Source organism: Lissotriton helveticus, chromosome 11 (assembly GCF_964261635.1).
Source record: "Lissotriton helveticus chromosome 11, aLisHel1.1, whole genome shotgun sequence".
Lineage (NCBI taxonomy): Eukaryota > Metazoa > Chordata > Amphibia > Caudata > Salamandridae > Lissotriton > Lissotriton helveticus.
In genome coordinates this window covers 546,884,888-546,910,104 of record NC_136072.1, presented here as the reverse complement: position 1 = coordinate 546,910,104, position 25,217 = coordinate 546,884,888, and positions in this window count along the sequence as shown.

Genomic DNA, 25,217 nt, shown 5'->3' with positions numbered 1-25,217 from the left:
GGTGCTGGAGTTCCCGGTTGCTTCCGGGTCGCGGGCTCGGCTTCTCGAGCCTGGCCGGGGAGCCGTGCCTTGCTGGATGGGCTCCTGATGGACTTCTGCTCGGCGGTACTGTGGGGGCCTTGTTCCTGGGGTTGGCCCCCACTCCTGGTGAGTCCCGATTTCGGGATCCCTTCTTTCTTCTGCCTGGCGCTCTTGGTGGGCTGTTTTTATGCTGCTGCCTGCCTGTTTATGGTTCCTGCCCGTTTTCTTTCTGTTTCAGAGGCCGGCGCTGGCAGCAGCAGGCACCTAGCCTCGCTTCTATGGCTCTCTGCTCGAGACACTTCTCTTCCTGCCCCGGAGGGTGGGGGGCCTGCAGGGACTCCCGCTCAGCCGCTGATTAGATCTGCTGTGTGAGCTCCCCACGCAGTGCCGCTGGCAGCGCTGGAGTGTTTCCTGTTCACATTCCTGATGTCTCATTTGGAGGGTTTATGCCAGATGTCCGGGGCTGTGTTTCTTCCGTCCCTGTGGTGATATGAGCACTGTGTGTGGGACGTTCCTTTTGGTCATGTTCCCTGCCCTCTGTTCCGATGCATTGAGGGGTGTTGGCGCCATTCTTGCTGTGTGTTGGTCCTCCCTTTGCTGGCCCGCCTGTGTCATCTGCTGTGGGGTGAGGTGTTAGCCTCCCGGCTGGTGCGGTCCCCCTCATGTCTTGTGTGCTGGGTTCGGGTCTCGGCGGTGACACGCAGCGTCCTGTGCTTCTGGGCGGGTCACTTATTATTCCCATGGCCTTACGTGTGTTCATGTGTCCTCATGTGTCGCGCCTGGTGCCTTTGCTGCCCCTATGCCTCTCCTTTGCCTTGGGTGTCCTGGGCGCGGTGCCTCTGCTTTTCAGTGAGCTTTCTGTGCTCGGCCGGGGAGGGGGGGAGGATGTTCGGGGATTTGCGACCCTGGTATGCCCTCTGTTTTTTTTTTACTTGCTTATGTGGCATGCTTATGTGGCATGGAGCCCTGGGGTGTCTTGTCTCTTTGCTGTTTGTGTATGTGTTTTTTTGTCACATTTACATTTACGGTGGGGGCCTTGTTGTGTTGTTGGCCCCCGCTCTGGCTGTTTTCACCCACACTTTTTTTCTTCTAGGTGCTGCGAGGCGCTGGGCTCCGTGGTCCTTCTTGTGCCTCTGGTGTCGCTGGCACTCATGCCCGTGGGTTTGAGTCCGGTCGCTGCTATCCTGATGTCCGGTGTTGGTGGGTCCTCTGTTCGCCTGCTGGTGCCGGTCCTGGGTTGATGACGGGTGTGCCTTCTGGCGTGTGTCTTGTCCCTGGGGGTGCCGGGGTTTGTTGGGGGCTTGCGTTCAGTGCTGTGCTACGTCCCATATTGCTTTTTGGGGTGTCCTGCTGCTGTCTCTGGCGTCCACGCTGCTTGCCTCCTGTGTGGCTTGTTCCTGGTCTACGGCCTTGCCGCTGGCCCGCCCCGGGTCTTGCTGTTTTTGAATGGTGGGCGTTCCGAGGGTCTGCTCCCTTTGGTACTCTTCTTCTGGATGTGCCCGTGCTCTTGGCGGCTCTGTGGGCGTTCGCTCTTTCAGTTTGTGGCTTGCCTCGGGTTGGCGTGGGTTCCGGTCGCCTCTGTGGTGGCTGGTTCCTTTTTTTCGCTGGCTCTACCTTTGCTTGCTCCTGGGGTTCCCTGTGTTGTTGGGGTTTTCCTGCGTGCTTGCTTGCACCTTTCTCTCTGCTGCGTGGCGTTCCTCTCTTCTTCGGCGACGGCCTGTGGGGGGTGCGTTATGTTTCCCCCTCTGCTTCGGGATGCCTACCCCGCCTGGTGGTGGGTCGGTGTTCCTGCTGCTCGAGCCGATGCGGGGGTGGGGTCCTGTGGGCTCCCCTGGTTCCGGTTGGCCTGCCGTGCTGTTTTCCCTTTGTGGCCTTGCCTCCGCTGCCGGCTGGCTGTTGTGGCCTCTGCTCCGCTTGGGTGTCCTGGTTCTTCGCTTCCTGGCTTCTGTGTGGTTGGTCGCCTTTGGGGCTCCTGGTTCCTGGTCCTGTTCCTCCCGTCCCTTGGGCTGTGCCTGATTTCTCTAGTGGGTGCTTGCCTGTGTCATGCCGGGGGCTCTTTGGGGTGCTCTGTCCCCTCTGCCTGCGCTTGTGTGGCTTGTGCTGCCTTGGGTGTGGCTGTTCTGCTTCAGCCCTGCCTGCACCTGTTCTCGTTTGTTCCCTGCTTGGTGCCTGTTTGGTTGCCTGCCTGGGTCTTCCTGTTGGTGTGGGCTTCCCTTTGCTCCGGCCTGGGGCTTCCGGTGTTGTCCGGGGGCCTTTCTGTGTGCTTGGCCTGGCTGCTTCTGCGCTGACTCCCCCTGGGCTGGCCTTTGGCTTGCTTCTGGTGTTTCCTGTCTGCCCTCCTGTTTCTGCCGTGGTGCCTGTCTGGTTTGTTCCTGGCTAGGGCCTCCTGGCTGCTGCCGGTTCCTGTCTTGCCTCCTGTTCTCCGGGTTGGTGTGCTGTCCCCGTGCTCTGCTGTCTGCTCAGTGTTGTGCTTGGTCGAGCCGGGTTGGTCCCTGCCTGACCTTCTGGGTCTGCTGGGTGCTGTTGGCTTCCTGGTCCATCTGCTGTTGGGGGTGTCTGCTCCCTGGGTTGTTCTGGTCTCGTCTGGTTCCCTTAGTGGGTGCCTGGCTGAGTTTTCTGCGGCTGCTTCCCGCCCCTGCTTGTGGTGCTCCTTTTTGGGGCTCTGCTTCCTTGCTATTCTCTCTTTGGTTCCTGGCGGGGTGTTCTGCAGTTGGGGCCGCTTCTGGTGGTTCCTTCTGGGCCTTCTCCTACTGTTGGTTCTCTTCCCGGGCTTGTTTGCCCGGTGTTGTGGGCCTGTGTGGAGTTCTATGGCTCCGGTTCTGCCGGCTTCTTGCTGGTTGTGTGTGGCCTCGGTCTGTGCCTCCTGGGTTTTCGGGGTGTGCTGTCCCTTTTTGGCCTGCTCTGGGGGTTTCTTGCCGGCCTTTTCCGGGTTCTTTCCTGGTTCTGTGGTCCTGGCTCGCTCCTTCCTCCCTTGCTTCCCGGGCTTTGTTCCCAGTGTGGGTCTGTTTGGTTGCCCCTCCCTCTCTGGTTGGGGTGCTGTTCTGTGGTTCTCGTGCCTATGCGGGTCCCTCCCTCCTGGCTGCGGGTTGTCTGTGGTTTCCTGCTGCTTGGTCCTCTGCTCTCCTTCCGGGTTTGCTTGGGCCTGCTGTTCCTCCTGCAGGGTCGGGTTGCTTGGCTCTGGTCCTGGCTTCCCGGTTCTGTTGGTGTTTGTTGGTCTCTTTTTTTGCGGTTTGCTTGGCTCCTCTCTGGTGTTGCTTGTTTGGGGCCTTGTGGTTCTGGTCTGGGTGCTGTGCTCCCTGGGCTTTCTTTTTCCCGCTGCTCCTGCCCTTGCTGCTTGCCTGGCCTGGGTGTGGGGTTTCTGGGCGGTCCTGGGTCTTTGGGCGCCTTCTTTGTGCTGCCCTCTGTGACTCGTTGGGCGGCTGCTGGGGTTTCCCGGTTGCTCTGTGCTCGCCTCCTGCCTTGTGTTCCATCCCTTTGGGGTTGGGGTTTTCTGGGCTTGTGGTCGGTTTTTCTGTTCCCGACCTGGTTGAGGTTTCTTTGTTGCTGGTTTCCGGTCTTGTGGGCCTCTCCTTGTTTGGTGGTCTTTCGGCTGGGTTCTGGGTTTTTTCCCTGTCCCTGTCTTTTGGGTCGGGTTCTCGATCCTGTTCGGCTCCTGGGTGCTTGTTGCTTCCTGGGCCTCATCGACCGGGTTTTCCTCCTCGGGTCTCTTGGGCTTGAGTCCTTTCTTTTTGACCTTCCTTTTTGGGCTGGGTGCTTGTGCCTGCGCTCTGTTGGCCGTTTCTTTCTTTGGCTTCTTCCGGATTGTCTCGTCTTCCTGGTGGGTCTGCCTGGCGGTGTGTTCCTTCCTGCTGGTTCTGGCCTTGGCGGTCTTCTCCGGTGAGTTGGTTTTGGCTGGGCTTGGTGTCCTGGTCCGGGTCCCGGTTGCCGGCTTCACGGGTTGGCGGCCTCCTTTCCTTGGTGCCCTGGCCTTTTTTCTATGTCTCCGGTCCTTGTCCCTGCTGTCCGGTTCTGGGTTGCGGGCCGGCTGTTTCCTGCGGTCTTCCTTCCTCCTTCTCGGTGCTCCCTTGGGTGGCTGCTTTTGTTGTGGTTTCCTGGGTGTGCTTGTGTGTGCGGAAGGCCGGGTTTTCTGCTTTGGTATTCTCCACTTGTAAGTATGAAGGTGTCGAGGACGGAGGGACCTGGGGGTAATGTCCTATTACTTACCGGTAATCTTCATTACTCCGGGTCCCGTAGTCCTCGACACCTTCATACGCCCCTCCCTCCCTCCCGGGCGGCCGGCCTTCCTGTCTGGGCTTGTTAGGTACAGGAGGGCTGCTTGGTAAGTACTGCTTATGTACTCCCGGGGGGAGGGGCAGTATTAGTGTCCCAGCATTCCTCTTGTTTTTTTCTGTCGGGAGATGGTCATCTCCACTTGTAAGTATGAAGGTGTCGAGGACTACGGGACCCAGAGTAATGAAGATTACCGGTAAGTAATAGGACATTACTGGCTATCCCTGCCTTAAATCGCTACGTGGGGCATGGCGGTCCCAGATAAGGAAAATAATCTGACGTGCAGGAAGAAGTTTTCCTGTATGTTAGGGCCATTCGTTTTTTTCTATTTCACAAACACAATACACAAATACAAAAAAATGAATGTACAGCTGGAAGCTGGGAAGAAAACATGACTGCCGCAAGGAATTCAGCTCGGCTCTACCAGTGAAAGCAGAGGGATCCGGCCAGGCAAACCGAGATCTCTCCTAGAACATTCACTCCTCCTCCAGGGAGGACAGAAGCCAGGTCCTCTACCAAGCCAGCGTACTGCCCACCAGGGTTTAAATGACCCTGTAAATTGTTTGGAAGTATTTGAATGAAGGATGTCATTATTTTCAGCTTAACGATTCTAATAATAGGCGTTAAGCACCACCATGACAAAGATTGCCAGAATGAAGTAATGCATTTATTATGAAAAACTGTTAAACGTTATTTTGTGAAATACATTAGTGTGAAACATTAATTCTGAATAGCAAAATGTGTTGAGGGAGGGCAGCAATCGTTTTGTATAGCACTCCCACAGTTACTTATCTAAACACAGGGGTGGTTGGGGCGAGAGGAAGGATGTTAGGTTTCAAATATTTTATATTGGGGGGGGGGGGGCAAGCACGTCGCGTGGAGGGGATTTGAGCATCTAATGTCACTCTGTCTTTAGTGGAAATCTCATTGCACCATCCCTTTATCCTAAAATACACAAAAAGCGATGGATGGAATGCTTTAATTAATCTTAGACACTGGTAATTACTCAGGGCTGGATCCTAGTCCATCGTTATTTTGCACACAGTTTGGACCCAGCTGTCTGCAAATCAGTCTTGACCCTGCTCCAATGGGAACAGTCCAGCTCGACCTGCCCAGCTCGGCCCTCCCTGAACTATATCTAAGCAATCCAGGACCGGTTCCGACCTAGTCATGGGCTCATCTCTTTATCCAACACTGCATTATAGCCCCAGGAGGAGTGGGAGTAGATCGTGTTTTTCAAAAACATTTGTGGAACGTGGGTTGGGGTTCAGCTGGAAACACGCAAAGTAAATGCACTGTGTAGCCCTAGAACTAGAGACAGTACCCTGAATATCCATATTTTGCAAGTGTATTACATATTTTTGAAATACTGGTATATTTTCTACATTTGCCATAACTCCAGGCAAAGAGAAAGCAAAACGAGTCAGGGTAGCTAGTCTTTGTAGAAAGACTCCTAGACCAGGCCCCCATCACCAAGTGAATCTCTATAACTGAGTGCATGACGCATGTGGGTGCGCTCTTAGGTTTAAGATTAAAGTGGGGCTTATAGAAAGAACTGTATGATGGCGCTGATATTCAGGCATCAAGACAGAAACAATGCTAAGAGATGGGTGCAAAGGGGCGTTTGTGAGGGAGACAGCAGGACTCTCACATTTTAACTGCAGAAATATACACAAGATTAATAGAGATGCTACATATTTGAATACGCTTGTTTTCTAAACATTTAGGGATGTAAAAAATTTACACAGTGGGGCCTGTACACAAACTGCACTTTATAGTATGTTAGGAGTACTCCAATAATACCAATAATGTACAACAAAATGCTATTCACATACCTATATGTGGAGGTCTACACCTCCACCTCTCCTACCTTTTCAGTACGGAGATCTCCACCCTGAATGCGGTGAGCTCCATGCATGTAAGTATATGTTTCAGTAGTAATTGTTGGAGGGTCCGAGGGTAGTGGCTAGAAAATGGGCAATACTTAACTTCTAAAGAGGGGGTTAAGGGAGGAGTAAGGAGGGGTTTAGGGAAGAAGATACACCAACCCACAAAAGAGGAAACCCATTGCTATTCACAAACTGCCCTTCTATAGTTACTACAGCCAACAAGCATTTGCAATGCAATAGGTCTCGCATTTGCGAGAGTTTAAGCTATTGGCATTGTAAATGACAATATCTTTTATTTATGTTTTGACAATCAACACATAAATAAAAGGAATTGTCCTTTACAATGCAAATAGCTAAAAGTCTTGTAAATGCGAGATCTATTTCACTTTAAAGAAGCCGCCGCCACTGACCTGGGCTGCTTGGGAAGTGAAAGCTCACATGGCGCGCTGAATGTTGCAGGAACATGTCGTGCCTGCAGTAAAAGAAACTCATTTAAGAACATACCGCTATATGTATCAACAAACCATTTTGCATTTCCTAAATAGCGAATTTTAAGGAATCGCTATTTAGGAAATGCAAAACGGTATGTATGTACAAAATCGCTTTCCAATAGCGATTCCTTAGCATTCCTTAATTTGAGATTAGCAAATTGTCAATCGCAAATTACCCCTTCATTTCCATGGGCCAGGAGGCCCATAGGAATGAAAGTGCAATTTGTAATTAGCACTTTGCTGATCGCAAATTAGGGATGTTTCCAAGGGTGCAGGGGTGTCTCAAGAACACCCTGCTGCACCCCTGAAAAAGACATTTGGGGGCATATGGCGCACATACATGCCCTAAGGGCATGTATGGGCGTCATATGGCACCTTTGGTTTTTATCAAAAAAGATTTTTGATAAGAATTCGCAAATTACCACCAACTAGAAGTTGGTGGTAATTTGCTACTCCTTAATGGCATTTTTTGCATTTTATTTGTTTGATACATTGCATTTAAGGAATCGCAAAATTTGCAATTCCTTAAGTGCAATCGCAAAATAAGGATTAGCAAATTTTGCTAATCCTTATTTTGCATCAAACTTGTTTGATACATTCCATTTGTCTATTTAGCATTCGCAAAGGCCGAAATTCGCAGAATTTCGGCCTTTGCGAATGCTAAATAGCTTGATACATATAGCGGATAGTGCTTAGAGACTAAATAAGACATGCTGTGTAACAACAGAAGTAAAAGGGACAGTCCTCGTGGGAGGTTACAAATGAAGACAAGGCGGTACCAAGGAAGGGACAAACAAGCAAACTAACGAATCAGAAGCCAACGTTTACAAAGGACAATGACACAAGCCAATGAAAAATATGGGCGGAGCTTCAAGTCCATATTCCAATACTGCATGCCTCACAGAGCATCACATGCGCTGCCCAGGCTCAACGTAAAAGCAAGAAATACACAAACTCTGGAGAACGAAACGAGGGATCAGGGCCAAAAAGCAGAATGGTAGCCAGCAGATGATGACTGGTTACAAACTGGATGAGACTTTGGTAAGCAAGCCACAAGCAATGTTGCCAAGCACCGATTGAAAGGAACCCTCCCATTATAATATAATCACTGCAACAAAGGCTCTGGAAGAGGAAGCGAAAGCAACTAGCACAATAATGGATAAGTGGTGTTTCTGTTATATCTATACAACAATGGGCTTTACAGAATCCAATATGGCCTTCTCACACGGAGACAGAGCCTTTAAAACAGAGGGCAGATTTACGGAGATAGTAGTGGAGACACTTGCCTGTTTCTTGATGCTGAGTTGCTTGTCCTCGAAGTACAACATATTTCTGGGCAGGAAAAAAGTGTGAGTAAATTAACAGGAAAAGGCTTATGAAGTTAAGGCAGTACACGCAGACCAAAAGTCACTTTGTCACCAGTACAGAGACTGACACCCAGAACTAATATCAGCTAGACAAGGAATTCCATGAACCAAACAATTTATTCTGGTGATCAGGGAGTTCAAAGATAAATGCCCACAGCCATGAGACGTCAGGCCTGACGTACGAGTAGCTTGGTGCAGGGAACTCCCATGCAGTGAAGCTATTTTCTCTAGCACGGTTCGCACATTCTGCCTTGTCCCATGGTCTTCCCACCTGCGTGTCCCTTCCGCCGCCAGAGCAAATGCTTTAAAGAGCATCACAAGTGATTGCTGGGTCAGGCAGAAGATCAAGACTCTACTCTATAAGGCGAGACTGACAGAAGAGGGTGAGGTGGAGAGAGTCAAGGTTGACAACGATAGAAAGAGGAGATTGTGAAGCAGAGAGAAGGAAGGGTTGTAGGTACAAAATAGTGAGGAGAGGAGGGAGGGTGAGGCAAAGAGAGGGAGGATAGGAAGCGGATGGTGAGGTGGAGAGAAGGAGGCTGGTGAGGTAGAGACTGGGAGAAGGGTGGAGAAGAGTTGGTATTAAATTAAGAAAGAAGAATGCGGAGGAGGCACAGTCAGCATGGAGAGGTGGAGAGAGTGCAGCAGAAAGAGTGAGGTGAGAGAAAGATGAGTGTCAGTCAAAGAGAATAGAAGCCAAGCAAGGAGAGATGTGGAGAAATAGAAGGGTGAGGCAGAAAAAGTGGATGGTGAGGCGAAAAGAAGGTGAGGTGGAGAGAAAGAGATGGATGAGGTAGGGAGAGATGAGTGAGGTGGAGAGAGAGATGGGTGAGGTGGAGAGAAAGGATCTTGTTGCACAGAAAGCAGAAGAGATTAAGCACATAGGTGCAAATCCCAAGACAGGCAGAAATGTAACTAATATGCATGACCTCAGCAGTAGGTAGAGTATGCAACCTAGCCCTGCCCTCCTCCCCCCTCAACAAAAACCCTCCAGGATACCTGGGAGATGCTAAGCAACTCCATTCATCTAAATGGCCCACCCATGCTTTTCTTGGCTCTCCCAGATTCTGAATCCGGGAGCCGAGCTTGCAAATGGTCATTCCATGATAAAACCTCTCATGTTTTTCAACCGCCAACCTAAGGATTCAGGAAAGCGTATACTTATATTTGCAAGGTAAAGGTGAAAATACAGGTCAAGAACGGATAGTCATCAACTCTGGGAGAAAAAATTAAAACAATCTAAAAGTAACCTTCATATCGGACTATTGGACAGAATGCACCCGCATTTACAGCACCTGTTAAAGTGGCTTAGTACAGCAGCGTTACAACAAAGGGAGAGGTAGGGAGATTCAAGGACACTCTCTCAGTCCCCGGTTAAATCTACATAAACAAAAACAGAGAGGTCAGGTCAGTTCAGAACTGCCACAAATACGGAGCGGAGTGGAGAAGAGTCACACACTCACTCTGGGTGAGTAGGAAAGCCCTCACACACCGACCTAGTCAGTGTCATGCTTCATCACTGGGCCCCACCAAAGAGGCCGAGTGCCTCTTTGGTGTGCTGCGACGCCAGAAAGACTGCGGAGCTGGTTGTGTGGAAAAGGGCGTGACGTGAGGGTAACTACAATTAAAAGTGCCTAAGAGGGTATCAATAAAACATTATTTTAATGAGTGATCCCTAAGACACAAGTGAAGAGTATTTATGTGTCTGAATTTACATGCCAAGGTTTTAGGATTGGTTAAATTCAGAAAAATACTATAAGTCAGTCAACATGTTTCTGCCATATGGGTGGTTTCAATTTACCTAGGCATTCATCAGGACTATACCCCGGCGGTATGGACTCTCTAATCGTCCACCCTAACCTGGGGGCGTGAAGGTGAAAAATAGACGTCGGGGTCCGGTTTCGAGGCGATACGAAGGTTCAAAGTGGGCTGCGAGCGTTGAGGGCGATGTGCCAGGTACGCTCCAACCCCCCTCCCGAGACCCATGGTGCAAGTAGCGCCCTGTTTTAAAGTGCTGAGACACTCCTGATTTTGGAGTTCTTTTTTAGAATGAGCGTTCTGCTCTTCTAATTTTTTAAGCACTTTTTTCACCATTTTCTATTTTTCACCTTCACGCCCCCAGGTTAGGGTGGACGATTAGAGAGTCCATACCGCCGGGGTATAGTCCTGATGAATGCCTTGGTAAATTGAAACCACCCATATGGCAGAAACATGTTGACTGACTTATAGTATTTTTCTGAATTTAACCAATCCTAAAACCTTGGCATGTAAATTCAGACACATAAATACTCTTCACTTGTGTCTTAGGGATCCCTCATTAAAATAATATTTTATTGATACCCTCTTAGGCACTTTTAATTGTAGTTACCCTCACGTCACGCCCTTTTCCACACAACCAGCTCCGCAGTCTTTCTGGCGTCGCAGCACACCAAAGAGGCACTCGGCCTCTTTGGTGGGGCCCAGTGATGAAGCATGACACTGACTAGGTCGGTGTGTGAGGGCTTTCCTACTCACCCAGAGTGAGTGTGTGACTCTTCTCCACTCCGCTCCGTATTTGTGGCAGTTCTGAACTGACCTGACCTCTCTGTTTTTGTTTATTTAGTACAGCAGCGGTCATCAAACCTGACCAGTAGTAAATTATTTTCTGACTGAGGCAAAAGCTTCCGTACATCATCAAACCACGAGATAACATGAAGAAAAAGAGTCAAACCCTGCTTTCCTAGCCTATGTCTCTATGCTGCGTCAAGTCAAACTTGTGAATACCTGCAGGGCCAGGAGTCCTCCCCCGACCTTCCTATCTCAGCCATATACCGTTCCTTTTCGAACTTCTCTCTGTTAGTTTAAGCGCGCTGAATGGAAACAGAACGGTACAAAAGGGGGTGGTGATGGACGGAGCATCTGAACCAATCAAGCACTCACACCCAGTCAAAAGATCTGGGTTTGATCCATCACTGTTCTTTAGCCCACTCTGCCACCCCAGTTCAGACATGGCTATATGCAAATCAGTCTGACCCTGTGCCTCATGGGAACAGTCCAGCCCGAACTGCCATGCCATGCCTTCCCTGGACCGGAAACAAGCTTCCGAGGACCGGTTTCTGGCATTGCAGCCGTCTTCAGCCCGGCTTGCTTGAATCCAGTGGCAAAGTGAGCAAGGGACTCACGTCTGAGCATCCCCTGCCACACTTATGGCGGCCAAAGCGGTACAAAAGGGGGTGGTGATGGACGGAGCATCTGAACCAATCAAACACTCACACCCAGTCAAAAGATCTGGGTTTGATCCATCACCGTTCTTTAGCCCACTCTGCCACCCCAGTTCAGACATGGCTATATGCAAATCAGTCTGACCCTGTGCCTCATGGGAACAGTCCAGCCCGATCTGCCAAGCCATGCCTTCCCTGGACCGGAAACAAGCTTCCGAGGACGGGTTTCTGGCATTACAGCCGTCTTCAGCCCGTCTTGCTTGAATCCAGTGGCAAAGTGAGCAAGGGACTCACATCTCAGCATACCCTGCCACACTTATGGCGGCCAAAAGCGGTACAAAAGGGGGTGGTGATGGACGGAACATCTGAACCAATCAAACACACACACCCAGTCAAAAGATCTGGGTTTAATCCATCACCGTTCTTTAGCCCACTCTGCCACCCCAGTTCAGACATGGCTATATGCAAATCAGTCTGACCCTGTGCCTCATGGGAACAGTCCAGCCCGAACTGCCAAGCCATGCCGTGTTTGATTGGTTCAGATGCTCCGCCCATCACCACCCCCTTTTGTACCGCTTTTGGCCGCCATAAGTGTGGCAGGGTATGCTCAGATGTGAGTCCCTTGCTCACTTTGCCACTGGATTCAAGCAAGCCGGGCTGAAGACGGCTGTGATGCCAGAAACCGGTCCTCGGAAGCTTGTTTCCGGTCCAGGGAAGACATGGCTTGGCAGTTCGGTCTGGACTGTTCCCATGAGGCACAGGGTCAGACTGATTTGCATATAGCCATGTCTGAACTGGGGTGGCAGAGTGGGCTATAGAACGGTGATGGATTGAACCCAGATCTTTTGACTGTGTGTGAGTGTTTGATTGGTTCAGATGCTCCGCCCATCACCACCCCCTTTTGTACCGCTTTTGGCCGCCATAAGTGTGGCAGGGTATACTCAGACGTGAGTCCCTTGCTCACTTTGGCACTGGATTCAAGCAAGCCGGGCTGAAGATGACTGTGATGCCAGAAACCGGTCCTCGGAAGCTTGTTTCCGGTCCAGGGAAGACATGGCTTGGCAGTTCGGGCTGGACTGTTCCCATGAGGCACAGGGTCAGACTGATTTGCATATAGCCATGTCTGAACTGGGGTGGCAGAGTGGGCTAAAGAACGGTGATGGATTAAACCCAGATCTTTTGACTGGGTGTGAGTGTTTAATTGGTTCAGATGCTCCGCCCATCACCACCCCCTTTTGTACCGCTTTTGGCCGCCATAAGTGTGGCAGGGTATGCTCAGACGTGAGTCCCTTGCTCACTTTGCCACTGGATTCAAGCAAGCCGGGCTGAAGATGGCTGTGATGCCAGAAACCGGTCCTCGTAAGCTTGTTTCCGGTCCAGGGAAGACATGGCTTGGCAGTTCGGGCTGGACTGTTCCCATGAGGCACAGGGTCAGACTGATTTGCATATAGCCATGTCTGAACTTGGGTGGCAGAGTGGGCTAAAGAACGGTGATGGATTAAACCCAGATCATTTGACTGGGTGTGAGTGTTTGATTGGTTCAGATGCTCCGCCCATCACCACCCCCTTTTGTACCAAATGGAAACAGAAGACAGACTTGCCAGCACAACACAATCCGGCGACCATTTCGGAATGGTACTTCCAGCACGAAAATTTCAATAGTAGCTGAACATATTACATCACCCCTTTCGCGACGGAGTGCAAGCAACTACAGGACTACGGTGGTTACATTGTTATGTGTTGTTGCTTTAATTAAAATTGGAAAATCTGTATAATAATATATTGTCACTGTTTTGAATCGTCATAAACGAGAAGACAGACTTTAAAACACTGAAAACAAAAAATGTAGCTGCAGTAACCGCATAAAAGCTTACCTGTACCTTTAAATATAATCATTTTACACCCCAAGGTTACATACATGACAATAACTCCAAAGCTGCCTTCATCTACAAAGTATTAACAAGCGCTCGCCATTGCCTTGTCCTCCCGTGACCCCATGCGCCTCTGAGCTCCGTGCCTTCTTCACAGCTGTTGTGAAGACTTTTCTTATCTGCTTGTTAAAGAAACAAGCCCATAAGAAAAGTCTTCACAACAGCCGTGAAGCAGGGGAGCCAGTCCGGGTGGGCCGGACCAAAAAGCCAAAGGGAGGCAGCAGAAAACCCTCCTTTCCAATCGGAAGCCAGCGTTTACCATAAACGCTGACGTTACCCAATGGAAATGAAGAGCGGGGCTTCAAGCCCTTCTCTCAAAGTCTTCATTAATAATAAATCTCGCTGAGCGAGCTGCGCGTGTACGCAGCAATTCTAGGCGAGACCTAAAATGAAGCAGAAGTCATAAATGTATTCCTGCTAAGTCTAGCACCAAACATGACCAACCACTTGTACTTCAACTTCCTCCCATAGAAGATAATTAAAGTATTCATTATTTTATTTTAGTTTTACATCTTTTAATAAACTTTTTAAATAAAAAAAACAAGATTAATTTACAATAAATTAAATTGCTTTTAAATAATTCTATTTATTACTTTTATTTATTTTTTATACATGTTAAAAACATTTTTCAGCTTTATTTGGTAATTTATTTTTAACTGAAGATCAGAAAAATAATTTTCTTTTAATATGTATTTAAATCTATTAAGCATGTAATTTAATGATGTAACATGTTTAATAGTGTTCTACATTTTAATATTAAATCGATTTTTATTAGCAGAACACTTAGCATGAAAATACATTACAGCATCCCCTACAACCCTGCGGGCTGGCTATTGCACATTCAGACCGGGAGGCCGAGACAGTGGGATCGCGGCTCACCCAGTCAGGTAATTAACACAGCATGTCGCCTACAACCTAGTCAGGGCCCAGCCACGTTCGTAAAGAAGAGATAACGGGCATGCCTAACTCCACCACAAGTGGATAGTAGCAAAATTCCAATGTGCTGCGGGGTTTGCAAGCAGTAGCAAGCCGAAAGCCTAGAACAGACAACTAATTGCTAGTGGGTCTGCTTTTGAAAAAGGGAACAAAAGAACATCAAGAAAAACCAACACCCACCCTCCACTCCCACCTCACCTCTCTCCAGTGAGCAAGAAACAAAAGAAAATATAATCCAGCCTATAGATACTATTAGATGCTATAATGCACAATGCCATAAAGGGTCATGGAGCCCATTGGAGATAGACTACTCTATGCGTCCGCGCGATCATCGGGAATCAATTTTAGAATCCAGAGATAGTTGGGACAGGACAGTTTCCGGAATTTAGTGGATAGAATGGAAATAAAGGGGGTCCAAATCTTGGCATAGTCTGATTTATTCCCAAGGGTAGCCATAGACAGCCTCTCCATATCTAAAAGGTACCACAAATGATGCAGCAATTGTGTATGCTCCAGGATCCTGTCTAATTTCCACCCCGCCAGGACCACCTGGTGTGCGGCATTCAGTGCTAACGCCATCTGCCTCCCTCTGGTAGAGCGCATGGGGAAGGCCAGTGCATTGGGCAACCCCAAGAGTGTATAGGCAGGAAGCCTGGGAAGGGTAGTGTCGAAGGCCCTATCAATGTCATCAAGTATCCTATCCCAATATCTTGTAAGCTTTGGGCAGTTCAAAGCAAGTGAATGAGGGTGCCAGGGCTACCGCGCCAGCAGAGGCCATTGCATTTAGAGTTCCACTTGGCTAGGCTTGCCAGGGTATGGTACCAGTAGGATACAATTTTGAATGCAGTTTCAGCATGACCCATGGAGTATATTTCAGAGATAAGTTTGTGGTAATCTTTTTTGAGAAGAGCCACTTCTCGAACTGGAGCATCGGTCTAATAGCCAAGGGTCATGTTGTGGCACCAGACACCCAGTATATAATTTGTGTATGTAGAAAGAGATCTGAGCCAGTAAGGTTGTAGTCCTCTTGGATCTGTTTGAAGGGGTTGTGACTCGGTGTGTCGAACAAATGTCCCAGACGTTTACAACCAGCCTCCAGCCAGCGGAAGCCAACCCCTCTATCCATCCTGGGTGGAAAGTCAGGGTTTAAGAAGATTGGGGTCATCCCAAGCTCCCAAGCTAGCAAAGTGGGGTGGGTAACCGGAGAGGAATATAGTCCGCAGGCGCGAGCGGACCTAGGCAGCCATGCCTCCCTCCAAATATGGTGACCTGCCACTGTCTGGTCCATAAAGACCCAGTACTTCTCCGTCATAGGATGATTCCATTCCATGAGGTACCGCGGCAGCAAGGCTTGAAAATAGCGTGTGATGTTGGGCATAGCAAGACGGCCCTCTTTCTTAGGGCGCTGCAGCAAAGTCCTCGGCAGCCGGGGAGAGATCGGGCCCCAAACAAAACATTCAATCATGGTTTGTATGTGTTGGAGCGAGTGCAAAAGGGGATGTAAGGGAGGTGTTTGAAAAAGATACAAGGCCCGAGGTAGTACATTCATTTTAACAGAAGCCAGCCTCCCAAACCACATCAGAGGCAAGAGCCGCCAGTGGGCCAAGTACTTGCGGATGCAAGAGGAGAGAGTCGTATAGTTCACTTCTGCAGTTTTAGCTATTCGTTTGTGGAGAACCAACCCGAGGTAAGTTATACTGTCTTTCACCCAGTCGAAAGCAAAGTGGGCTTGCAAGGCGTCAGCCGTCTCTTGTGCAGCGGTAAGATTTAGCACTTGAGACTTCTGCATGTTTATTTTAAAGCCTGAGACCTGGCTAAAGGCCTGCAGATGATCCACAATCGCCGGCAGCGAAGTCAGGGGACCGGCCCCTGAGAAAATTACATCATTGGCGTAGAGGCTGATGAGATGATGATGTGACTCAAATGGGACACCTTGCGCCAGCGGGTTGTCCCGAAGTCATTGAGCAAAAGGCTTCAAATATAAGGCGAAAAGTAGAGGGGAGAGAGGGCAGCCCTGTCTGGTCCGGATGTATGACATTACAACGCATGCTTTTGTCACGCATGCTTTTACATCGCAGTTTTTACAACGCATACCATTACAACGCATAGCGCTTTGGTGTGCTGGATAGTGAATAGTTTAATTTACTATTCCAACTCCAGTCCCCGTGGATAGTAGGGAAGGTGTTGGATAGTAAATTAAATCTATTCCCTATCCTAGAGCACCCCCCAGCGCAATGCGTTGTAATGGTTTGCATTGTAAAAGTTGCGATGTAAAAGCACTGCGTGGTAAAAGTTGCGTTGTAAAGGATGTTTCCCGTCTGGTCCCCCTCCCAACCGGGAAATCCTTCGAGAGCAGGCCGTTGGCCCTGACTGCCGCCGATGGAGCGCTATATATGCTCACCACCCATCCTCGAAACCTGACCCCCAATCCAAAGCGTTCAAGGGTGGCACATAGATAGGGCCAGTGCACACGGTCAAAGGCCTTTTCTGCGTCAACCGCCAGTAGTAAAGCCTCTTCCTTAAAGCATTGTACCTTGTCAATTAAGTGGCAAATCCTTTTAGTATTGTCCCCGTATTGCCGACTCAGGATGAAACCGGACTGGTCAGGGTCAACCTAACCTGGCATGAGAGGGTTTAATCTATGAGCCAGGATGCTTGAGACTAGCTTTGCATCAATATTCAGCAGGGAAATCAGCCTGTAGGAGCTGCAGAGCTCCAGATCTTTCCCTGGTTTGGGGATGACCAAAATAGTAGTGCACAGCATGGAGGCCGTAAGAGAGCCCATGTCTGTGAAGGAATTAAATAATCGGGTAAGCAGCGGGCCAGTTCGACACAATGGGTCTTATAAAAAAGAGCACTAAAGCCATCAGGGCCCGGTGCCTTCAGGGGCTTCAGTGGGGTGATAGCAGAGATCACCTCCTCTGTGCTTTTGAGAGCCTCCAGCTCCTCTGCCTCGCTGGGCAGAAGAGTGACCGCCGCACCAAGGAGGTACTCACTGGGGTCAGCCAGATTGGTGGAGTCAGTGAAGTGTAGAGTTTTGTAAAAAGATCGAAAGGCAGCCACTATCCCTGCATCATCTGTGACCTCAGACCCGCTCTCTCCCTGTATCGCCTTAATAGCCTGAGCCGCTGACTGCGGAGACAATGAGCCAACATTTGACCACCTTTATTAGTGCCCTCGTCATATTTGTGCTTCAGCGTAACCACGGCATACTCGGCCAGATCGAGATCTAAACGTTTCAGCTGGAGTCGCTCTTTCTCCAACTGGCACCAAATTCTGGGGACACCGGTACGCTTAGGAATGGCTTCCAGCTCCCTTACTTTAGCTTCTATTTCCACACGTTTTTGTCTGCATAGTCTTGTTCTCATAATACGCTTTGGCAATGAAGGCCCCTCTCGCGATCAGTTTAAGTGCCTCCCACACCGAGAACAGTGGCGTGGAGCCGACATCGTTAAGCGCAAGGTAGTTGGTCAGGCAACGCCTGACATCGTCCACTACCGTCGGGGACCGAAGCAATGAACCTCTTAGGCGCCAATGTAATGAGGGTGACTGTATGGATGGGAAGTGCAGGGTCAGGGTAATGTGCGCATGGTCTGAAAGGGAGCGGGCCTCAATGGTGGATTCTGTGGTACAAGCCTATCCGGCCTTGGTGATGAGGAAGTTATCCAGATGGGCATAGGTCTTATGTAAGAGTAGTAAGAGTAATCATGTACTTCTGAGTGTAAGCAACACCAGGCATCTTTGATCCCCCCATCGTTCAACCATTCGCTACCACTCACTGCGATGGCTCCAGCCCCCCGGACCTTGAGCCAGAACGGTCCTGCCCCGCTTCCATAACTAGGTTGAGATCACCCCTCACCACCACCTTGGAACGGGTGTGTGAAGGATTTCAGCAAACGCTTCCAGCAGGAATTTCTCTTGGTGTTCATTTGGGGAGTAGATGGAGGCTATAGTTATGTGAGAGGACCCTATAGGGAACCGCAGCGCTAGAAGGCGCCCCTTGATCTCTGCGACAGGAGCCACTATTGTACCCCTAAAGCGCTTTGAGAGCAGGATAGCCACCCCGCCCTGCTTACTTTTCTGGGAGGACAAAAACTGCAGAGGAAATTCTCTATGGTGCATACAGTGAGTATCGCTATGGAGAAGGTGGGTCTCCTGAAGGAGACACACATCACCACCCGAATGTTCTAGCAGGGAGCCTTCCGCTAAGTAGGATTGTTAAGACCTCAAACGTTGAAGCTAACTACATTGACTTCCATCTGTGAAAGACAAACCATATAAAGCTGCTGCTAAGGCCACTAGGAACGCGCTGAAAGGCAAAGCACGAGAGGGGCCCCTGGGGCATAAGCACTCGGACATAGCTTGATAAAAAAAGCATTAACGAAAAAGGTCACCGGAGAGAGGACCCCTCACCTCATAAGAAGAAAACCAAATCCTGAAACAACAGAACATTAACCTGGGCAAGCCCATGAAGTCCATCTTGAAGCTGTCAGTAAAGGTTGGGGACCACCAAGGGAGCAAGCACACTCCTATGTAGAGAAAAGAAGAGAAGATTCCCCGCCCCCACAGGGCCAGAGGTGAGTAAAACAACCCCTCAGACTTATCATAGTCAATCATTAGTCTAGGCTGTCCCCTTCTGTGCCGGCCAGGGTCCGCAGGACAGCAGACCTCTCTTTAATAATTGTGGCAGGGTCAGGGCGAAGGCGACCCACGTCCAACCCCCCTGGGGCCCACGCCCCGAGATCTCCGTGTGCCTGGCTCCAGGGCATCCAGCTGGGAGGGCAGGTCGTCGATGTTGAGGCTCAGCAGCTTGCAGGCGTCGGTCAGGGAGAAGACCTGGTGTAGGCCCCTGCCGGTGCGGAAAATGAGGTGGAATGGATGACCCCAAGCATAAGAAATGTTCTGAGAGCGCGGGTGGTTGATGATGGGGCAGAAATACCTTCTCTTTTGCAGGGTACTGGCAGCCAGATCCTGATACAATTGGGGAGGGTGGTCTCGGAAGTGTAGAGGCTGTCTCGAACGGGCCGCCTTGAGAATCTCGTCTTTCCCTGGGAATTCGTGTACACACATGAAGATGTCTGCAGGAGGGTGGTTCAAACGCTGCGGCGGGCCCACACTGGTTTAGAGTCTCTGGAGAAGCCTCGCACTCTGGACCCGCTGGGCGCGCAGGGGAGGCCAAGCAGTCGCAGAGAGTCCCCAACAGCGTTGCGGTGTCCCACCAAGACCCTCACAATTCGGCCCCAGGTAGCTGTACAGCAGGTCCCCCGGTCACGATGTGATGATCACTGCAGAAGGGCCTACCAGGCGCACCCTTGTACCTGTGTTCTCCATTTCCGCCATCCTCTGCGCGCCACTAGCCCCGCAAGGTAGGCCTCGCCTGGGGGTGGTGGGGAGGGCACCAGGCCGCACCAGTCCGCGCTAGGTGATCCCCAATGGGTGCAGCGTGTTGGTCTGGGCCCTCGAATAGCGGGAAGCAAGTGTCAAAATGGGCCAAGAGGGATTTGCAGGGGGGGGAGAACGTTCCGGTACCCTACCCTCATGGCAGGCCCTTCACACACGTGATAATCCTGGCCAGGAGAGGTCGCGCTGCCAGCCACCGGGCCGGCCCAGGCCTCCGCCCTCCGATATGCTTCCGGGGCGAGGATTGGGAGCATGAGTTAATTCGTGCCCGCAGGGCAGTCAACGGAGGCGCCCTTCAAGGTTCTGCTAAGAGATGCGTTGTGGGCCTGCCACAGTCAGAGGCTCATCGACGGGCCCGCACCAGGCCCTGCTCATCCCCGTCCTCAAGGCGCCAGCCCCGGAGCAGCCGTCGTCCGCTCAATCCAACCTCTCGGCAGGACGAGATGCCCTTCTGCTCACGACCCCCAGGCACTGTCTCGCCAGGAAGTCATCGACGGGAAAGCTGGGTGCTGGGGATGCCGTAGATAGTGCTTGTAGGCCCAGCGGGAGCAGAGCTCAGGAACAAGGCGTCCGCTCACTCCGCCATCTTGGCCACGCCCGTGTTCTACATTTTAAATGTATAAAATGAATTAACATTAATATTTAACCTCTTCCATGCTCATGACGGCTCCCGGCCGTCATGAGTCACGTGGGCGTGTGCTGATGACTGCCGGGAGCCGTCATGACCACGCCCGCGATCGGAATGTTCAGCACTGCGGCGGCATTCGCGCCGCAGTGATGAGGTTAACAAATATATGGTTTATAGCTTTACAATTTTAATAAACTTTCAACTTTTTCCTATACTTTACAAAATGGAGATCTGCACACCGATTGTGGAGGTCTCTGTCAATTGTGCTGAACTCTGACTGTGGGTGTTAGGACACTACTAGTAGTCATTTTATTGCTGTATTTGATGTTTTTAGTGAATGCACCCCTGTTTCAGGGGGTGGAGACATATAAATCTACATGTTAGAGTAACTTTACAACCGTAAATGATGAATACCCAAAAGTAGTAAAGTTACTCAAAAGTGTAAGAGTAAGTTTACTTGCAATACACTAGGTAACTATAACTTGCACTTTCGCCTGCAGTTAATTATCCCACATCAGGCATGACATCTTTAATGACATTATTGATAATATCACTGTAACATTTCCAATAAAATTATTGATGAGAAAACTGTGCATGTGGGGGTGCGAGTTATTGTTACCTTAGGGCACAAGTTGTAGGTTTTTTTTAGATATGTATAATTATAAATTCTGACTTTTCTATTGCTTTGTATGTGTAAAATCTGAACCAAGCTATAACGTGCCTGTAACATTTGTTTTTTTATTGGAATATATATAGATATGTATCATACCCAAGAGAAAGGAAGGGGAAAAATACCTATATGTATTGAGAAGCCTCCTAATTACTATACGGGAAACCCTTCATGGTATAAAAACACACACTGAATCGTTCCATGCTTCATCATAGGGCACGCTTCGACACTGGTGCACGTCATTGTTCAGAGTGGAGCGAAAGACGTTTTTAGGTCCAAAAAATTGCACATCAGAACTTAGGATTCTCCACACACAAACAAAAAGTTCTAAAACTACCTCAGAGAGTGTACACTCAATTTTTATTCCTGACGTTTCTTGGTTGGATTACAAATAGTTTATCTGGGGTGTACTTGGACTTTTAGTCCTCATCTCTTCTGTTAGCTGTGTTCATCTTCAACATGTTTCGGCCCTCCACATCACCCCGTGGGGTTGTAGGCCTTTGTCAGGATAAGCATCTCACTCTCTTGTGCATTGTTTCTCTCCCTCTTTAAAAACATTTTGGGGGGTAAATGAAGGTGGGGAATCACATTATGACCATACTTGCCACTGCTGAGGATTTCTACAGGAAGCACCTGTCAGAAGAAATCTCATCATGAATCTCAGACCATTAAAAGGATCAACTTCTAGTCCATCACTTACATTTTTTTACTGTTAATTAAAATGCTCAACACTAACATAGTGTACTAACACCTCATGGCAAACACACATTGTCATGCACTCGCGCACTCATAATCCGCCGTAAACCAGGTAATATCGAAAAGCCCATATAATGGGTACTTACCCGAGTTCCATCAAATTTCCTCCAAAACTAGGGTAGAGGTGGGAGTGCTGTCCTATAGTCGCACTCTGTATGGGGAAAAAGGGGTAGTTCCTAATACACAGAATTCCTGTGACACATACTCCCACTATGTCCTGAAGGAGAGGACCCCTTGGCCTACGGTCATATTACCTCTAGTCCACATCAAGACAATCTCAGTTCTAAGTGTACTCATGCCCTAGACCACGGGTACTCATAGTCCGGCCGCGGGCTGCCAGCGGCCCGGCAAGCCTTCCTTGGCGGGCCGCGGACCTTGCAAACATCCTACCTATGTTTAAAAAAAACTTTTTAAATTGTGTTAGCAAACGCCCGGACTCTCAGAGACTCGGCTCTGTGGGGGCCGGGGGATTCCAGCGATTGTCACAGTGGAGATGCAGGGGCGCTAAGAGGTGAAATACAGCAAAGCTTAATTAACATGTAAATGGTCTTTTAAAGACCTGTGTGAAGTACTCGGCTGCGGCTGTGGGTGTGCGCAGGGGAAGCTGTCTCAGCCCAGGCTGAGGGCTGACCCACACACTAGGTGAGATGACAGAGGGAGGGAGAGACAGAGGGAGAGGGAGGGAGACAGAGGTTGACAGAGGGTGGGAGACAGAGAAAGGCAGTCAGGGGGAGACAGAGGGAGGGAGAGAGAGGGTGATAGAGGGAGGGAGAGGGAGACAGAAGAAGGGAATGAGAAGGAGGTAAGGAGGGAGACAGAGGTTGACAGAGGGAGGGTGACAGAGAGAGGGAGCCAGAGAGGCAGTCAGGGGGAGACAGGGAGGGAGACCGAGGGTGACAGAGGGAGGGAGAGGCAGGGAGACCGAGAAATACAGAGAGAAGCAGGCAGAGAGGGAGACAGGGAGGGAGACAGAGCGAGGGAGTCAGAGGGATGGAGAGGGTAACAGAGGGAGGGAGAGGCAGACAGAGGGAGAGGGAGGGAAGGAGAAGGAGGGAGACAGAGGTTGACAGAGGAAGGGTGACAGAGAGAGGGAGACAGAGAGGGAGGCAGGGGGAGACAGAGGGTGACCGAGGGAGAAAGAGGGTGACAGAGGGAGGGAGAGGAAGGGAAACAAAGAGATACAGAGAGAGGGAGGCAGAGAGGGAGGGAGACAGAGGGAGGGAGACGGGGGGAGAGGGAGGGAGACAGAGGGAGGGAGAGCGGCAGGGAGGATGATAGAGAGAGGGAGACAGAGGCAGTCAGGGGGAGACAGAGGGTGACCAAGGGAGACAGAGGGTGACAGAGGGAGGGAGAGGAAGGGAGACAGAGAGAGGGAGGGAGACGGAGGTGTACAGAGGGAGGAAGACGGAGGGAGACAGAGGGAGGGAGAGAGACAGGGAGGGAGACAGAAGGAGGGAGACAGAGGGAGAGAGAGGGAGACAGAGGGAGGGAGACCGAGTGGGAGGGAGACAGAGAGGGAAGGAGACAGAGGGGGAGGGAGACAGAGTGAGGGAGACAGGGAGGGGGACAGAGGGAGACAGAGAGAGGGAGGAGGGCGACAGAGGGAGGAGGGCGACAGAGGGAGGAGAGCGACAGAGGGAGGAGAGTGTCAGAGGGAGGAGGGCGACAGAGGGAGACAGTGGAGAAAGACAGGGACGGAGACAGAGGGAGACAAAGGGAGGGAGAGGGAAACAGAGAGAGAGAGGGAGACGGAGGGAGACAGAGGGAGGGCGACAGAGGGAGACAGACAGAGGGAGACAGACAGACAGATGGAGGGAGGGAGATAGACAGAGGTAGACAGACGGAGGGAGACAAATGGAGGGAGACAGACAGAGGGAGACAGTCTGAGGGAGACCGAGGGGGAGAGAGCGAGAGGGAGGGAGAGAGCGGGAGGGAGAGAGAGAGAGAGAGATGTGTGTATGCCGGATCTGGTGGCTCAGTGGACAAAGGCTTCTGCTGCAGGGACCTGTGTTCCACCTCAGGTCACAATTTTTTTTTGCTTCAGCCACGTCCCTTCCCCCTAGGACCCCGCCCCCACCGGTGCGGCCCTCAGCCACAAACCACACTCTAAATTTGGCCCAGTGAGAAAGTTTGTGAGTACCCAAGCCCTAGACGCTCCTTCAGCCATCTGTCCTTGAAAGCAAAAACCTACTGGCCTCGTGGGAATCAGTGCACCCCACCAAAACAGATATCCCTCCAATTTGGTATTATCCGGTGAGTAACCCCCATCAGATTTTTACTTCACCCCAGGGTATGTTCTTCAAGTGCCGTTCACTCACTCATCCCCTTTCTCAAGTCCTCTACTGCCCTAGTATTGAAATCGGGATACTGACACCCTACTTCTACATTGTCCCTGAAAATCAGTTGCGAGGTGCCCACCACACACCGTTGGTCCATGGCCACCCCTGAAGTACACAGCCCACGTTTACTTGCTTCGTCAAGGGGGTAACGCTGCCTCTCCGCCACTCGCTGCTTTCCGATGTCAGGTGGAGACTGTCATGGCCGCTATCATATTTCCCAAATTTCAGTGACCGCCCTCATCAAGTGATCCCACGCGAACTACCGCAAAAGTCATATTGAATTCTGGGTCTCCCCACCGCCACCATGTTGGAATCCGCTTGTTTTTACATACTATATCTAAATGGTGTTATCTCGCAGTCTGGCAGTCAAGTAATTCCTATATGATTCCATCATCATTAGTGAATATTCACTAAAAAAACAAAGATTACAGGGACATTATAATTAGGTTCAGATTTTACACACACAAAACCATAGAAATTCAGCAGTTATAGTTATTAGTAACTCAAGAAACCAAACTGTAACTTGTGCCTTAAGGTAACTCAAAGAGTGGTTCAGAAGGTTTGGAAAAGAGCAAGAAATAACAATTGGGAGGCCCTCTTAAAAATTCAAGACACACCTAAAATTGATAGAATCATTTGTGTTACAACATTCAGTATGGCTGCCAATATGGTGAACAAAATTGTATATATATATATATATATATATATGTGTACACACTATATATATATATATATATATATATATATATATATATATATATATATATATATATATGAGGTACGTAGTGCTCCCACGTCGAAGTGTTCAGTAACAGCCGTTACTGTCGAACAGAAAAATAGGAGCAGCGAGACCCAGAAATGGTGCAAATATTGTATTTTATTAAATGTTAGCCCAGCACCAGTCCGCCATGACGCGTTTCGGCTAAAGATAGCCTTGATCACATGACAAGCGTCAAGAGGGCTGTTCACCTATTTAAAGTGCCTATTTATGTATGTATACACTGAAAAAACAAAAGTTAATATAACGTTTAAACATACAAAACCACTGAAATTCACCAGTTATAGTTATTTCAAACAACTATAATTCATGCCCTATGGTAACTATAACTCGCGCCTCAGCCATTCACAGTTTTCTCATCAATAATTTATTTGCAAATGTTGCAGTGATATTATCAATGATGTAAATTGTGGGGTAATTGGCAGGTCCTGTGGCCAACGCCCCACAGGCAGCCAACCACATGCTGTGCACGGACTTTGGCTGTGTGCGGTGGACCAGACCCTGCATCCTACCCCCACGGACAGTCAACCCCATGCCGTGCA